The sequence below is a fragment of the Dermochelys coriacea genome, chromosome 8 (assembly GCF_009764565.3).
Source record: "Dermochelys coriacea isolate rDerCor1 chromosome 8, rDerCor1.pri.v4, whole genome shotgun sequence".
Lineage (NCBI taxonomy): Eukaryota > Metazoa > Chordata > Testudines > Dermochelyidae > Dermochelys > Dermochelys coriacea.
The window spans coordinates 50,554,261-50,567,933 of record NC_050075.1 but is presented as its reverse complement, the minus strand read 5'-3'; the positions used below and the strand labels follow the sequence as shown (position 1 = coordinate 50,567,933).

General features: G+C 46.4%; 1 protein-coding gene across 1 annotated transcript in view; it reads right to left on the bottom strand.

The window, feature by feature from the left end:
* Positions 1-13,673, bottom strand: part of PAPPA2 (pappalysin 2) — a 173,316-nt gene that overhangs the window by 123,700 nt on the left and 35,943 nt on the right. The gene's annotated exons all lie outside the window — the stretch shown is intronic.

Here is a 13,673-nt window from a genome sequence, read left to right as displayed (position 1 = left end):
TCTCCAAGGCAGCGCCTGTCAAGGTGCCATCCACATCCGTGGATGCGTCACGGCAACAGCACAATGTCGTCACATCCAAAGCACTTCCACTAAGCTGGGGAGAGTCCGGTCGCATGGAAAGGATAAAGCATGCCAGAGAGGATCAGGGACGCCTGAAGGACAGCCAGACATTCTCTCAGGATCTAGAGAGGCACAAAGTTCCTGAACCAATGTCCACTGCTGTCAACAGAAACTACCCCCCACTAGCTTTAATGGGTTTGGACTAGGGCCCCAGAGCTTAAATGGGGGTGTGCGCACATGGGCCTGAGGACACCTCTCTTAGGGACAGACGCTGCAAGTTGATGAGGGACCTAGAAAGCAGCTCTTGTTGCCAGTGTGGAGTGAAAGATATCATTTCATATTCGAGAAGAAGCGCTGTGCAAAGGCAGGGACAAAACAGAGATGCAGTGCAGATATGTGAGGGTCCCAGGAACCCAGGTGCTTCCCATAGCATGGGGAATTCCTGTTTACTTTAACACGAGTTATTTGTACCCTGCTGGAGGGAAATCTGGCTTCTGAACTGGAACAGCAGGTGGGCACGGCAGGTATGGGCTGAGAGGTGCACTGGCAAAGCTGTGAGCGTATTCAGCCTGGGGAGAGCGGTGGGGCGGCAGGTCAGGACTGAAGTGCACTGGCAGAGTTGTATGTGGGACCCAGCACTGCAATAGCAAGGGGTGCTGTGAGTGAGGACCGAAGTGCACAGGGAGAGCCATGTCGCTATGCAGCACTGGAACGGCCGTGGGGTTGCAGATCAGGTGCACTGGCAGTGCGTGGGAGCCAGGACTGGAACAGTAGGCAAGCTGTGGTTGTGGACTGAGGTGCACTGTGACAGCAGCATGGGTTGAGTTTGCAGAGCACCTGCCTATTCTGTCCCTGGCTCTTGCCAGTGCTACCCATCCATCATTTTCATAAGCACCAAGTTCCACCGATTTTGACAGAGAGAAAAACCCATCGACATATTTCCCTGGGTAAAGGCAGAGTGATTTACCATTGGTGGCCACTTCACCATCAACTGGACTGAGCCGGTGCCCTGAGCAGCACAGGTGGTTGAGTGACTATAAGCAGGATGGAGGTGCTGGCAGGGCATTCTACCTGAAGGTCCCATGGCTGCTGGCCCCTGATCCTTGTGGACATACTGCAAAGCCCACCTTTTCCTTTTGGGCAAGGGATGTGGAGGGAATGGCTGGAGCCTTGAGATAGGAAGATAGAAAGTGCCAGAATGGATCAGAGCTGGGGCACATCTCATCCTGTGTCCTGTCTCTGACCATGCAAAGCATCAGCTGCTCCAGAGAAAGAGCCCTGCAGTTAGAGGCGATCGGATAATCTGCCCCCAGGGAAGGTTCCCTCCTGATCCTCAATAGTTAGAGGCTGAATTATGCCCAGAAAGAGCAGGGTTTGGATCTGACTCTGGAAAACTACAGAGACCCTTTTTAGATTTACACATGGGTATCCACCTGCCTGAGCTGGGGAGCAGATCATTAGGCAATATTGCTCTGGGCACAGGACGGGAGCCTGCCGACACGCTTTTAAGAAATGTAAATATAAGCAAGTGCAGATGAAGCATTTCTGTTTGCTGCTGGCCAGGGAGTCGCTCCGGCTATCAGAGAGCAAGAGCAGAAAATCCAGATGCATTTACAGCTGGAAGCTTCCAGCAGTGCACACAGCTGTCTGAGGGAGTTGGAAAAGGAACCCGCTGGGTCTGATTAGCATCATGCCTCTAGGGTAGTTTGTTCCAAGCTGCACCCTTGCACATGATAAGCAGCCCTGTGTGTACAGACATACCCGCACAAACCACAGACAGATGTTCAGCTCGGAAGGCCCTCGCTGGCAAGAAACACACATCACCTTTAAATAAAACCTTTGCTTCGCTTTTCAAGTTATATTTTGCAGACTTTGATGCTTCTCTCGCATGATGCCAAACCATCCATACCAATCAGTAGCTGGCCCCCAAGTTTCTGGCCGTTACTGTAAGGGGGGAATTCTCTCCACCCCTCCATGGAAAAGACAGGATGGTTTGCTAATCATATCTGAGGGTCGTCCAGTCTCAAATCAGACTGGATGTTCTGCTAACCGCCTTCCTTTGCCTCGTTTTCTCCTTCAGCTGCCAGTGCTTTGAGCATTATGCTGCCGCTTAGCTTGCTGGCTTTGAATCTCCTATGGATCCGATGTGGATCAGAGGCTTGGATCACTGAATAACACTGCTTTTATGACATTTACATCCATTTCCACACTCCTCCACACCCTCCAATAAACCCAAAGCTAGACAAGCTTCCAAGCTATCTCCCCCTCATCACTTTCCTCTGAGTCACTGGACTGAATCTGGCCTGGGGCATTAAGTGGCCAAACATCATTTTCTGTTGGCTGTGGGGTGACCTGGGGTTTTGGCGAAGTTCCCAGCAGAGAGGGATCTACACCACGGAGATCCCCACACCGACGGGTAGAGTTGTTGCCAATCTCACCAGCGTTGCCTGTAGGTGGTCCCTCCATGGTGGAATCTTGCCCAATCCCAGCTCTGGGGAAAGAGGGCTCCAGCCTCCAGGGCTGTGAATCCAGCACATTCTTCCCCCAGAGTTAAATTCTCTTGCAAAACAGAAAACCAATTCCCATCAGCTGTCCCATCGATTCCCAGCCCAAATGCCGCGTGGTAGCACCATGTCACAGGGGGCAGGAGAGCAGGGCCATTTCCGGGCTCCCTGGGGCAGGGTGCCGGATGAGCAACGAGGCTCAGAGACAGAGCCCTGAACTCCAGACTCACATTTCCTAGAAAGCAGAGTGAGAGATGGGACTCAGGGAGGGCGGGGCAGGGAGCAGTGGGAAGGGAAGCAGGTCGAGCACACAGGCACAGCATGGAAACCAGAGGCTGTCAACAGGGAAAGCGAGGCTGCCGTGAGGCTGATTAAAGGAGGCGTGAAGGGAGATAGATGAGAGAGATCAAGCCTCTGACTCAATAGGAACCACCTGACCTCTCCTCAGATGGGACACAGCAGACAGCAGCTGACGCCAGCAGACAGCCTGCATGTTGCAAGCTATTTCTCTTCAGCGGAGAGCGCAAGCTGCAGAGGCCTAATGGGAAGGGACAGCTGGATCGCAGAGCTCTCTCGCTGTCTGCAGAGGCGATGCATTGGATGCAAATCCTCTTTCCTGCTCTGCTAGACCCCCATTCTCAGGGCCTCTGCTGTGTGCAATCCACAAGGCTCTCACATCCCTTCTTTCTCTCCAACTGCAGCTATAACAATGCCCTCCCTGCCCCATACCTGCAAATCACTTCCTGTGTGGGCTTTGGGGCAACCATAACCCTTTCCCCATTACCACTGCAACTTAAGTACCAAGAGGCAATCCACAGTACTGCAGCATACGTGCCCTACTCCTCCACCACCACACACACGTGCCTGCCGTGCATCCCTCTGCCCCATGGCGATCCACAAGCCACAGTGCAGTCTCCATTGCTTCTGGAGCCCCACACTCCAGTTACCAATTCATGGACTGCCCAGACTTGCATTCACAATGAAACCCCCTGAGGCAACCCACAAGGGTGCAGCATCTCTGCTCATTCCTTATTACCACTGCAACCCCTCCATGCTCTGCAGTGCTCCCAACTTCTTTCATTACCAATGCAACTGCACTCATCCTGACTCAATCGGCAGGGCTATGGGTTCTCAGTGCATAGCTCTTATCACAATGCAATCTGCAGGCCCCATACATTCCCATTTCCAGTGCTTCTCCTTTATCCTGAAGCAATCCTCAGGGTTGTACCACACCTGTCCTCTCTTTCCCCACTACCTATCACCATTCTTTGCATCACAGCAGCAGCCTAGATCAGGGCCCCATTGTACTCGGCAGTGCACGAATACAAACAGTCCCTGCCCCAAAGGCTTACAATCGAAATAGACAAGACAGTCAAAGGAAGAACTAATATTCCCATTTTACAGTAGGAATCTGAGGCACAGGGAGATTTAAGTGATTTGTCCAAGGTCATGCAGGGAGTCTGTGGCAGAGCTAGGAATTGAACCCAAGTCTCCTGAGTCCAAATGAACCAGACTTGGACTGGACCCTGGGCTCTAGGGTCCTGTGAGATGGGAGGATCCCAGAGCTTGGACTGCAGCCTAGGCCAGAATGTCTACATCACAATAAAACAGCCCCTTAGCCCAAGCCAGCTGGCACGGGCCAGCCCTGGGTATCTAACTGCAGTGTAGACAGACCCCAATAATCACACTTGGGGGATTAGCCAAGAATCCAGGCAAATGGAAGCACCTAACACCTTGTAAATTTTCACCTGTGGACAACCTGTGCCATATTTGCCATGGTTTATGCAGAAGATATGACTACAAGATCCTAGGGGCAGTAACCTTTCCATGCACTCGCAACAATTCTAGCCCTTGTGCATGAGATCTGCCACTGGACAAATGGAGCTTGTGGGTACAAATTCTAACACTTGTATGTACACTGGAGTGAGGATTTGAAGGGTGGTCTTTTTCAAAGCTCTCAGTGTGGGCCCAACTCTCTTCCGATTGAAATCACAGGAGCTTTCCCATTGAGGGCAGAATTAGCCCAACAAAGGGCATGTCTATACTGCAGCTAGAGACGTAGCCGCCCAAGTACTTACCTAGATTCTCAGATGGGATTGTGCACAGGTGGCTAGCCCATGCCACCGCCCATGCTGCCCTGGCTACACCCCTGGTTTTAACATGCGAGCTCAATCAAAGCCAGCGCGGGTACCTTTCCCCAAGGTGGAAATGATACTTTCCAGCCGCAGTGCAGACGTAGCCACTGAGTTCTTTTTAAAATCCCCCCATCTGATGTGCATGCACAGGCGTCTGCAGCTCCAAAACGCACCCAAACGCATCTAGCGATTCACCTAGCAATCGAAGCATTTACACCACATTCGTGACGACAGCCTGAGGTTTAGCTGAATATTTGGCCTTTACAGAGAGGAGGGGGGAAATAAATCCATTAGTAAGAGGTAAAACTGACAATGGAAAAGACAGAGGGGAAAAAGTAGGGAGAAGATATGGAAAGAAATAAAGGAAATGGAAGAGAAACAGCAATATTAGATGTTCAACTACTTTACAGAGAGCTGGCTGCTGAAATCTTAGAAAATGCACATTTTGTTTGGTATATACCAGGAGCCAGTGATGTGAGACAGTAGAAAACGTGCAGCTTGGCACTCATGCTGGTGATGGAAGGGGAGGATAGGAGCACTGGACTCCTCTCTATGGCTCTGACCCAAAGCCTATTGAAGTCAATGGAAAGACTCCCACTGACTTCCCCGGCCTTTGGATCAGGCCCTGTCTGGGAGGGGATAATATGTTGATGTTGATTTTTTGAATGTTTGGCTTATACAGAACACGTACAGGGAGGGAGGAGGATGAGGGAAACACGCAAGGCCATTTGCAGCCATGTAGTTTAAGCATGCAGGCTTTGACAGAGGCGACTCATTCTAGTACAGACACCAAGATAAAGAATCCCAGGTAGGTTTCACTTTTTGGATATATTTTACTGTTACAAAATGGTTTAAAATGGGAGTTCCAAAATGTTCTCATGAAAGGACCCTCTGATTCCCATTTTAGGGCCAGATCCTCATCCGGTGTAAATCAGCCTAGCTCTATTGAAGTTGTGCTGATTTATACCAGCTTTTCATTCCTCTTTTGTTCAGCTGGACCAGAGAGGAGGTGGCACTGCCCAGTTTTGCCTGCTGTTGTTGGGGAGGTGAGAGCTCTGACCATTAGACCTCTTCTGGCAAGTTTCTATACCCCAACATCCTGAAGTTCACAGCAAACTTTTAAAGCGTGGTTCTCAGCTCCTGGGAAAAAAACACAGGCTGGGACAAAGTCCTGGCTTTAGATTCCCCACCTCTCCACTGCATGCACAACACTAGACCTTGCATGCGACTCGCACTAATGCCAGCAGTATAACGGCATTCAGAGAGCAAACTGGGCAGCAGAGAGCAGCAGTATGAGCACAGCCATACAGCACAGATTGAAGAGCAGAATTATGCCCTGAGTGCAGAAGACACCAAACCATCTTTTCTGTGGGAGGGGGCAACCATCACTGCCTTGTTATTCCTGTTCCCTGGACAGCACCGCGGACAGGCAGGCCACTGAACAGACAAGGGGAAAAGAAAAAGTCTCTCTGTCCATGCAGCTTGGAATCTCTGATCCAAAACCCACTGAAGTCCCTGGGAGTCTCTCCATGGGGATCACTGGACCTTCATCCCACACCCTTGCTCCCCCCGGATCCATGTCAAGCTGTTAGTGAACAGAAAGGCACACGCTCTAAGGACAGGAGGAAGAATACAATGCGTGTACAAGTTAAGAACCACTTCACATCTTTTACAGCTCCCTTCCACTGACCTACTGGAGATCCCCTCCACTTACCCCCTCACTTCACTATCCTTACAGCATTAGAAACCTGTCACGTGAAACCTGACTGCTGACTATATCTATTCTAATAAAAGCCCCGTGCCCTGCTATTGACTTAACTGAGCCAATTCTCCAGAGAAACAATGCATCCTGCATGTACCCATGCACCTCTCCCCTTTCCTCGCACACATTAGAGGGTGAAAAACATACATCTGCCTCTATCACAGTCACGGCTCTGTCACATCCCTCGGAGTAATCCACAGATCTCGCAAACACTCTTCTACCAAGCAGAGCTCTCTACTACTTCGACCGTTCAGAACAGCTACACTGGACACAGACCACACTCACTGCACTGGGCATACATGCAGATAACAAACGCATAGACGGCTCTCCTAACCCAGCTCACTGCTGACAGGATCCTTTCTAATAAAACTCCATTGTCCTGCTAATTATACAGCGTGCACAATTCTATGCTGAAATGATGCATTGAAGATCTATGTAGCTTCTCCCTTTGCTCAAACACAGAGGTGCAGAACATAATACCACAGCTCTGTCACACTCCTCAAAGTAATTCACAAACATCCTCATATCACAAACATACCTTTATCAAGCAGTGCCTCCACCACTTACTGTAGGTACACCTAACACTCTGCCTGCAGTGTATCCAAATAATTACCATTGGCTATTGTCAGGAGAACAGAGGGAAGGTGGCCTGACTGACCCTTATTTTCCCTTTAATAGTGTTAGATGGAATCCTCGTGAGCTGTAAAAGGAGGTGAACTAAAGGGTGAGCAGAGTAAAGGTATGTGTGTTAATAGGGCATAATGGGGCATTGGTGAATGAGGGAAGAGTTATGGGTACATTGACAAACTTAACTCTGCATTTCCTGGTTTTCAAAAGTTTGAGTTCAGCTCAGCATTCTACAAGGGGACAACACACCACCAAGCAACCTTAACTCTGCATTAACATAGACTTTTTTGCCATTGAATAACAATAAAGATGTGATCTGGAGCTAAGGGGCCTTCCCCTGAGTGGGACTCGGCATCACCAGCTTCCACCCCCTTCAACAGAGTCTGTGGGATGTTTGGCAACAGGATGAAGCCTAAAATTTAATAATACCTTTTCCTTAGCAGCTCTCAAAACACTTTACAAACGAGGCCAGTAACATTATCCCCATCTTACACTGAGGCACGGGGATGGGAAGTAACTTGCCCAAGATCACCCAGCAGGCCAGTGGTAGAGCTGGGAATAGAACCCAGGATTCCCGAGTCACAGATCATTGCTTCCCATTTAGATGCATTTACTCCTAAAGCTCTCTCATTCAAGGACAATTTCTGCAGCCTCAATATCTGTTAAAGAAAGAACGGGGCGTGGGGGAGGGATTCTTTTCTTCCCAATCTTAAAAAATAAAGTCAAATCTCAGATTTATTTTTAAGTCTGAGAGATTGGGTGTTCCAGCTGGGAGCAGGGCACACTCAAGCCAGCATTCTAATAATGCCTCATTCTTGGATATAAAAAGGACACACAATAATTTATTGGGGAAGTTTTGTAATGTAACGATTGCATTTTAACCACAGGCAAAAAAAAAATCCAAGGCTGCCTATCATCCCCAGTGTTGCCCTTGGCAGGCGATAATTGCTAGCTTTTGGAATTTTCTCCCCCAAGTCTTCAATCAGCTTTGTTTGCATTGAACCGTTCTGGACAGCTTGAGCTCGGTGGCCCTCCGTACGCTCTCTCCGTGCAAAATGGACAATCCTATTTCCTAAATAAGGGGGTTTGCTGAGCCAAAGAAAACTAAAAACAATACATTCATTTAACAATTCCAATGGCTTCAATGGAGCCTGCCAACCCAAATGCTGGATAAATCATTCCAGAAAGACTTTCTACTGGGAGCTGAAGGAATCCCACCAATTCTCTGCCAGTCTCCTTACTGTCGCTCATTTTTGTTTTTTTGTTTTTTGGTGGGGGGTCTCTCTAGCCAACAGGATGAGAGGTTGGTGTCCAGTCTGATGCTGGACTTTAAACTCTATGGGGCTGGGAGGAAAGGCTGTGCCCCCACGGTTGCTCTGCAGCATCAATGTGATGAAGACAGCATCATCCAGAAAGCTGGGTCACCATGGTGCAGGGCCTTATACAAGAATTAAAGCAAGGGCAAAATTTGATCCCCCACAACCTCCCTAACTGCTCAAACACGTATTGTTCTTTCACAGTTGTTATCCCTATAAAATCACCCCTTTCTTTTGGTTTTCTCCATTACAAACATGTTTGCTATAACAACAGAGAGCATTTTGCTAGCCTCTCTTCCCATAGAAACCCAGGTATTCTACACTCGTACACAGGGATCATTTCATCCATCTCTCGCTGCAATTCAGCCACCTCTGGAGTGGGACATGGCAGCTGTGTGACAGCGCACAGCTACACTGCCTAATAGTTTGGAATGTATGGAAAAGTCCAAGGGAATTTAATAGGCATGAAACTGGTAGAGTTCTATAGAAATTGCCTCCCAGACTTGCTATCAAATTTTTAAATTATCCTACACAATTGAGGATGATATTCTAGCAGTAGAATTCTAAAGCCTGGTTTAAAGATTCTGCACAAAGGCTATCATGCTCTGTTAAATTCAATAGGAGTTGCCCATACGGGTTTAAGGCCCTAATTCAGCAGTGCTTAAATGTTTGCTAAATTGGGGACTGAAAATGAATACTGGGTTTACTTCATACCTGCACTCCTCCAGTCCAATTCACTGATACTTGTGCAGTTAGACAGGCCTGAACCTGGAGTAACACAGTGGCATATTAGACCCACTGCATCTGACCTAAACTCTGCAAGGTATTTGGGGAAGGTGCTATGTTATTACTCACAGTGATGTGAGTACATGAGGCTAACACCCCCATCCTTGCAAAATGCACCAGAGGATCTAGACTGGTCTGTGTATCAATTTCCTCTTCCATCTGAAAGAGTAACAACCAGAAGCACAGCCCCTCCTCATGCCATGCTAGAGGGGCATGCTCACTAATGACTTTGATCCTTACCCTGCAATGCTCACATCTGAATACGGTAATTGTCAAGGTTCCTTCCCCACTCTGAACTCTAGGGTACAGATGTGGGGACCTGCATGAAAAACCCCCTAAACTTATTTTTACCAGCTTAGGTTAAAACTTCCCCAAGGTACAAACTATTTTACCTTTTGCCCTTGGACTTTATTGCTGCCACCATCAAGCGTCTAACAAATATATAACAGGGAAAGAGACTGCTTGGAAACGTCTTTCCCCCCAAAATCCTCCCAAACCCTATACCCCCTTTCCTGGGGAAGGCTTGATAAAAATCCTCACCAATTTGCGTAGGTGAACACAGACCCAAACCCTTGGATCTTAAGAACAAGGAAAAAGCAATCAGGTTCTTAAAAGAAGAATTTTAAATTGAAGAAAAAGTAAAAGAATCACCTTTGTAAAATCAGGATGGTATATACCGTACACGGTAATCAGATTCAAAACATAGAGAATCCCTCTAGGCAAAAAGTTACAAAAAGACACAAAAACAGGAATATACATTCCATTCAGCACAACTTATTTTATCAGCCATTTAAACAAAACAGATTCTAATGCATATCTAACTAGATTGCTTATTAGCCCTTTACAGGAGTTCTAACCTGCATTCCTGCTCTGGTCCCGGCAAAAGCAACACACAGACAGAGAGAACCCTTTGTTTCCCCCCCCCCCTCCAGCTTTGAAAGTATCTTGTCTCCTCATTGGTCATTTTGGTCAGGTGCCAGCGAGGTTATCCTAGCTTCTTAACCCTTTACAGGTGAAAGGGTTTTTCCTCTGGCCAGGAGGGATTTAAAGGTGTTTACCCTTCCCTTTATATTTATGACAGTAATAACATAAGCTGTCCCACTGAATTCATTGGGACTGCTTCCACGGTAAATGGAATCTAAAAGAATTTGCAGAATCATTGCCTCAGAGCTTCCTGTCGCTTCCTGAATCACAGCCACACCTTGCCTTGCCCTTCCCCTGGATGATCCCACACTCAGAACCCAAGTGGGCCTGCCATGCTTAGCATGTGCACTGTGACAAGGTCACAGCCCAAGGCAGTGTAGCTATCAGCTTCCATTGCCCTTTCCCAGACCTTCCTCTTTTACATCCTCCTTCAGGGCTCCTGTAAACCTGGGGAGATCAAAAGCTACGAAGTGCCATAAGAAACATCAATCGCGCAGCCTCATCCATCATATAAGGACTATACACCACGTGATATTAATTTAGATACTCCCCCAGCACAAGACGACTTGCAAGGGAAAAGGAAATGGATGTCACATTCAGTACGACAGTGGGAGGGATGGATGAATGGAATTTGCTTTTCGATAGAAAGGAAAAAATAAACAAACTGGCACAAGAAACTCAGGATAAATTACCATAAAAACATAAGGAATCATGAAAAATAGTGGTAAAAATTAGAAAATCTAAGTAAACCAACAGCGTAATCACAGGAAAGATAAGGCAATAACTAACCACTAAAAACGGCTGCTGGACTATGCAAATCCCTTAGCTATCCAAAGGTGGCATAGGTGTAAAATGTGAATATAGTACCTTCCTCATTCTCTTTGGTCAATGATTAAGAAATATATCTCCTTTGTCTCTCTGTCTAGGTTTTTATCACTGTGGGATGAGAACACCCAGAAAATTGTTCCACCAGCCAGGAGTATAAGAGCATGTGTCAGCGAATGGCTGAAAGGTGAGTGTGAAATCATTTGTGCACAGAAATACTGTGGAAGCTCCTCATTGGAAGTGCAGAATGGGAAAATGGTCACTTTTGAATATAAAAAGGGGACTTCCCTCCCATCTAGTGATATTTCAGCATAAGGAAAATGTTGGTGTATATATGTGTGAAATACGTATATCACAAAACCGTGTGTGAATGGGAGGGCGTATAAAGTATGTGCGGGTAGTGGGGAGATCATTGAATGGGAAACAAGGAATGTGAGATCAGTGCTGTGTTTTTAGATTTGGGGCCTTGTTCTCCTTTACACTAAGGCACGTTTAGATCATTCTAGGAGAGTAAAGAGGCCTTAGAGCAAACGGGAATAAGGTTTTGTCTTCAAAGGCCTGCAGAATGAAACTCACGGGTCTCTGACATAGACAGAGGGTGCAGTGCAGAACCTTTTAAAAAACTTTTATCGTTTCACAGATTTTGGCTCTGATCCGCCACATCACTTTAACACATGTTTAAACACAAGTAGTCCCACTGATTTCAATAGGACAACTCCCATGCTGAAAGTTAAGCATGGGTTTAAGTGTTTTGCTAGATTGGGGTTTTGAGCAGCTACAAGGGAAAATCATTGTTACATTTCAAATTACACTCCAGCACTATTTTTTTAGAGGTGATAGTGACCTGGCCATCATTTCTATTAATTTGGTCCATTTCTAATACAGCAGCTAAACAGTGTAGATGCTTCAAAGGGAAACAAAATGTCTGTATTTCTCAGGTCTTTCTGTTTCTTTTATCTTATGTTTTTTCTACTCTTGAAAAGGAAGCTAGAAAACTACGCTCTTTGGGTCTCCAATCATCGATGAGCTAGTCCATTCTGAGCATATTCTTACTTCAAGAACCAATATCTATTATCAGGGGATTCTCTCCTCTTCCCAAATTCTGCCAGGGCTGCTATCGGAAGGGGTGAGAAGAAGTTAGTATTATGGAATGGACGGGTCTTCTTATCTGGGCGTTCGTTTGATAATTCCATAGTACGTTCTGTCACATGAGTCTTGGAAGGAGTCCATAGTCATCAATAAACTTCACCTCCATAAAACACCACCTGGTGCTCCAAGCCTCCTCCATTTATTGACAAGATAATGTCATTTTTCCTGACTTTTTCTTTGCAAAAGGTTCCATGACCATTGCAGTCAGAGTGGGCACCCTTGCAAGGTGACTCTTTTCAGGTCGATAGGTTCAGAGTGGCTACTATTAACTCTGACTCCGGCTGAATGGATTATATAAAGAGATTCTATTTATCCACGTGTTCCTCCTAAATAATTCCATTCAACCCGATCAAAGGCCTTCTCTGCAATATACCAGACATACACTTTGACTGGGCCAAATGGATCCACCACACTCCTCTTTTCTTACACTCTGTCTGGTCTCAATTAACCATGCAGCAGTGAGCCTAGGTTATTAGCAAGCATCTTGCCAATTATCCTGGCATCACTGGGTAATAGGCAAATATACATGAAAAGGCACAATCAATTTTATCTTTGTTGGGTTTCAAAGTCAATAAGCTATGGGCTTCTTCCATTGATTCTGGAATTCATGAGAATTCTAGGAAACTGTTCAACTACATTACAATACCTCTGTGGAAGCTTTATATAATCCAGATTGGAATCCATCAGGCAACTGGCAACTTGCCCTCAGATGTTGGTTTAATTACACTAAATCTCCTTGGCATCAATAGGTCAATCAATAGCTTTCATTGCAGCGATGGTAAATTAGCATTTTCCATACCTAGTCTTCACCTAGCTGACTTGCGCATCATGAGGTATTAAAATGACAGCTGGTTGAAATTTTTTAAATTCTGGCAAAATTTTGAAATTCCAGGGGGGAAAAAAATCAGGAAAAATTTCAAATTTTCATGAACTTTCCTCCCTGTTTTTCATCCAACTTCACAGTGCTGAACAACATTTTAACATTTCAAATTTTGAAAAGAGAGAAATTTTTAGTTTCAAAAAAATATTTTCCTTCTTTTTCCCAAATCAGCTCTAATCAAACCCCCCAGCACATCCCATATTCCTTTTGCTCAGTCGCTAGGGCCTGGTCTATATTACAGGTTTAGTAGTAAGCTGTAGACGTAAGCTGCCTTGAGTTGATCTAGCTATGGAAGTGTCTTCACTTAAATTTGGCTCCCACCGACGTAAGTGCCTTTCTACGCTGATTTAATAACACCATCTCCCCAAGCAGCATAGAGTCACAGTTGATATAATTAGGATGATGCAGTTTCAGTATAGACATGGAGTTGTTTACCCTGACTGTTAGTGGCTTTCAGGAGCCATCCCACAATGCCCCATGCTGACAATACAATAGAGACAAGTGTTCCTGGTGAGGACGCGCATCGCCAACACAGGGAGCGAGTGTGCGCAAACAATTTAATAACTGTGGTGGCTGTACGTTGACTTAAGTTAGGTTGACACAACTTGGTAGTGTAGACCTGGCCTAAATCTGCCTTTCCATCCCTTACTGAGCATGCACTTCTTCTTCTCTCTTGCCTCTGCTTATAAGCTAATGTTTTATTTC